Below are 5,000 nucleotides of genomic sequence, written 5' to 3'. Positions count from 1 at the left end.
TATATATTACCTCTTACCTCTAAGATCATGTGAAGTCACATGAAGCTGATCAAACCTCACACACACAAGAAAAACATTTCATTTTCGCTGGGTAAAGTTCAGCAACATAAGGAAAAACTTGTTTCAGCCACACAGCGCATTGGACAGTTTATCTGCAGATTCATATTATATACATATTTGAAAAGCCTGCACTTGAAATATCAGTTTTATGTTATTCAGAATGATTAAGTTACGTGTACAGAAAAGCATTTCGAGCATTTAAAACCTTCATCTCCACTTGCAAATGTGCACACCCTGCGGACTTCTCTCTTGATTTCAGCAAATCTAAGTCAAGGACACTCATGAAACGGTTTGCTGACCCCTGCCATTGATGCTATCGGACTAAATCTCAAGTAGTATCAGCTCCGTGGGGGTCTTCGTCAATATTTGCATTTTAACAGCTTTACAAACACCAAAGGCAAACATGGAAGATGCTTCTTTTTAAATATTGAACTTACTTTCGAGCACCTTTTCTCCCCACTGACAAAATTTCATTCGAAAGCGTATATGGTAAAACTCGTCAATGAGTGAGTAGATGAGAAGGGGGCGGGGTATAGTGCAAAATGTTACAGTCTAAATTTTTGACGGTAGTCACTGTTATTCACGCTCTTTTCCGTGATATCCCTCCGAAAAGGAGAGTGGTCGGTTAAGCAGGGAGTATGATGCAACGCCTTTCTTTAATTCTGCGTATACATGTAATATTAACATGCTTTACTGCGCTATCGATACAATTTTGATCTTGTAGGCACCAATGGTCCGTCTTTAGCACATGAGTCCATACTTGAATACATGTAGACCTCTTTAGACCGTTAATAGAGGTGAGAACTATAAAATCCACTAACAAAACAATGCTAGGTAAAAGTGGATTTCAACGCTCATTCTTAGCGTCATGTTTTTCGCGAACGACGTCACGAGGAATGCAGCTACACCCCCAAAAAACCCCCCCAAAAAACAACAACAACAACAACAACAACAACAAAAACAACAACAAACGAACAAGAACCGGGTCTGCGCTCTGGGTGAAATCAGGATTAAAGGTTACTTTTTCCTACGGCAGCAGTTAGGAATTGCGTCTCACGTTTATAGGAGGAAGCTGTAGGCAAGGTTTCTAGTCAAGAACTCCAGATACAACGATAACTGAGTGGCATTGTGGTGAAATCAGGCGCTCGTCGACAACATTGAATCAGAGAAAGAGACATTTTCCGGCACAGTGGTCAATTTGAATCCAGCTTTCATTTTGCTGTCGTTTGGTTTAACACCTTTCTATTGTCATATTAATCCCTGTGTGGATTATTACTGGAAAAAGGATTATCAAAGGCGCTAAAAATCTAAACTTGTAGTAGCCAAGGTCACTCAAGTTTTGGTAGTCACAAAAATTTGGCGGCTACTTTCTTACTTACTTCACCTCTGAAGCAAGGCTACCTTACCTCCTTCAGGCGCAATCATATTTTTATCAAGGGCAAGACAAATAGACAAGCTATTTTATAGTAGAGGGTTTTACGGCGCTCGCAACTGCATAAGGTCATATGAGCGCGCGGGACACTCCTTATACTTTTAGTTGGTAGGAAATTTTGAATTTTGCCCAGGTGGAGGCCGAAGCCTACTCTTATCGATTATAGACCTCCAGGGGATCTTTAACGTGCGCAACTTGCACATGGGCCCTCCGAGATATTTCGCCCTTGTCCGAGAAGGCTAGGTGTAGATCTTTCCTACCAGAAGACCAGGGGTGAGGCAGAAAGACAGCTGTAAGAAGGAGTCAAGGAGTAGCAGCCAGTAGGAAGGCTGCAGAAAGAGTCAGGAGCCCAGAGGAGGGGGCAAAGGAAGTGAGGGGTGGGGGCAGAAAGAGGAGACGAAAGCAGACGACAGAATATTGCTAGAGACCAGGAAAGGAGGCGAAAGGAGACAATTTTAGAGAAGAAAAATTTTCGGTCGCTACCCGGATTTGAACCCGGGATCTTTGAATGAGAGGCCAACACCTTAACCTCTAGGCCACGAGAGCCCCCAGACAAGCTTTAAGTCGATACCAATAACTCCTTATTATGTACAACCTTTGGCGAGGGTCTGATTCCATGATGTCGTGTTACAATCATGTCTGCAGTGCCTCAAAACAAAAAACAAAAAACAAAAAAAACTACGCACACCCAATTGTTTACAAATTTGGAGCTTATGCACCAAATATCAGTCTCACCTGAACAACATGTTGTCATGATACTCTGGACGGGAACGTAGAAAAACTACGGCCCATATTTTCTATGATACTCATTTTTGTTCTCATATTCAAGGATATTATTACATTTTTTCGGTTTTTCTTTTCTTCTTCGTTCCTTTCTTACACTTAGTTTATGCGGTTAATGGTTTCGACTGCAGTCATTTTGATTTGAGTTTTGAAAAAAAAAATACATTTGGTTTTTGTTGTTGTTGTTATTGTTGCTTTTGTTGTGATTGTTTTTTTGTAGATGTATGTTTGTCGTTGTTGTTGCTTTTTTTTTTTTTTTTCGTTTTTTTGGTATAATTTGGTTTTTGTGTGTGTGTGTTTGCTCTTTTTCTATGAACATTGTTCTGAAGTGAAGCTTTCACCGGCACCAGAAACGTACCAGAGTGCAAAGTGCTTTCGTAGAATCAGGTTGTATCGCAGTTGTTGATGTTCTTGCTCGATTCTTGATCTTGTTTATCTTGTTATTACGTCTTTCTTGAAATTTGGCCGCTTTGTAGAGGTGAGTTTTGGCCTTCGCCAAGTTTATAAGAAAATTAAGTTTAGATGTTATATAGATGTAGTATAAGGTTATAATTTATTTGGACGGTTGAATTCAGGAAACCTGTGCGCCACAATTTTCACAAACCGACTTTTGTTTTGTTTTGCTTTTCCGTGGTCACAGATCTTTCTCCGTCGGCTATCGTCCTGATCTCTCCTCCTCCTGTTTTGTATTGGTGCCCAGGTTGCTCGCCACTATAAATTGTATCAGATTTGTCGTGTACAAGAACTGTCCGTTTTATTGAACTGTGGAGTCTGTTCCAGTCTATCGTCTAGTTTTCTTTCAACCGGGGAGATTCCTCGTCATAAAGCCACCATGTCTCTTTGCGACGACAGCGATTTGCCTGCGCTCTATGTGCTGCTACTTAGCAACGTTTAAAAAAGGCTAATTTGGACAACAGACTGGTTTTAAAGCGAAATATTTTCACACACACAAACAGGGGCGGGGAGGGGGGGGTCTTGTGGGGTAAAGGTGCGGTGTTCATTTCTCATTAAATAGAAAGACCTGTGTGGTCTGCCCCTTAATTTGTGTCCATTCAGTTTTGTTTCATTGCACTGTTTGTATCTGTTCCTAGTAAAAAAAATAAGGCGGAGTAGAATTTAACTCATAACAACATCGACAACAGCAATAAAACAACAGGAAGAACAACAAACAGCAGGAAAACGGTAGTAATATTATAATATTTATTAGCACCACAAACTACCACTACCATAACCGAACAGACACAGTGCCACAACCAACCAGCCCCAACGCCACCATCACTACCAACTACAACAAAATCAGCAATAACGAAAACAACAGGGACAAAAACAATAATAAGAACAACAACAACAACATCATCATCATCAACAGCAAGAACAACAACAACAAACAACAACAACAACAACAACAGTCGCAACAACTATAACGAAAAGACCAAAAGCAATAATCAATAACAACATTTTCTCTTTAAAAACTTAGAAGGAACAGCAGTGATATAAACGCCTTGACCGAATCATTTTGAGTCGTGAGAAGAATTTTAGTTCGAGTTAACGACATTTTGTGTGTGACTTTCACGCAAGATCACTTGCTCTTCACCTTCATGAAGGTGGCAGAATTCATAGCATTCATTCACACTTCACACACAGAGGGCCAACTTCAGGTTGTTGACACTTGCTCGATAGCCCACACATTGTAGATAGTTTTATTGCCCCTTTGAAACGATCATTTTGTATGTCCAAGTAACCCTCGACAACACCCCTTTCTTCACCATTTCCCTTCTATCTCCTCTCCTTTCCTCCCCCATCTCATTTCCTCCCTGTCTCACCCCCCCCTTTTTGTTTTTCTCTGTCTCTGTCTCTGCCTCTGTCTGTCTGTCTGTTTGTGTGTCTGTTTGTCAGTCTGTCTGTCTGTCTCTCTCTCTGTCTCTTTCTCTCCCTCTCTCTCTCTCTATCCTTCTCTCTCTTTTTCATTCTTTTTCTCTCTTGCTCTCGTGCTCTCTCTCTCTCTGTCTCCTCTCGTATCTCCTTCTCCGTCTATATCGTTCTCTATCTTTCTTTGTCTATACGTTTCTCGTTCTATATTTTTCTCTTCCCCCGTCTCTCCCCCTCTGTTCCTGACTTCCCCATTTCTGTCTTCCATCCTCTCTTTTCTCCTCCTTCACCCTGTCTCTCTGTCTCTCTCCTTTCTCTCTCTCTCTGCCTCTATCTCTGTCTCCCTCACTCTCTCTCTCTTTCTTTCTCTCATTCTCTCTCTCTCTCTCTCTCTCTCTCTCTCTCTCTCTCGCTCTCTCCCATCCTCATGTGTTATCGAGACCTTTGTTCTTCCGCGAGGTCTTGTATGGCCGATAACTCCACCCAATCTTTCTTTCTCTTCGTCGTTCATCAGACATGGAGTCACGTTGTAAAAAGATCATAAAACCCCCAAAGTGTTAACTGGCCTTCCAAATGAGCTATGTGACCCAGTAGTCGCGGTAAACAGCAATCCACACATTGATGTGGGTAACTGGTGTCTCATAGAAAAATTCTTAATAATCTATGTTATGTGACCCCATAGTGGATAAAACAGGAATCCACACATAGGCACCTGCTGGTGATTCCATAGATTAGCTATTATTATTATTATCAGAGTTCATGTTTTTATGTACCTACACACATGTCATGAACCAATAGGCCAGCGACCGAATAAAAATTATTTTTTTCAAAAACTCTAGTAGTGGCAAAAACAGCA

The sequence above is a fragment of the Aplysia californica genome, unplaced genomic scaffold (assembly GCF_000002075.1).
Source record: "Aplysia californica isolate F4 #8 unplaced genomic scaffold, AplCal3.0 scaffold00023, whole genome shotgun sequence".
In the NCBI taxonomy this organism is placed as follows: Eukaryota; Metazoa; Mollusca; class Gastropoda; order Aplysiida; family Aplysiidae; genus Aplysia; species Aplysia californica.
This window is presented reverse-complemented; position numbering follows the sequence as displayed.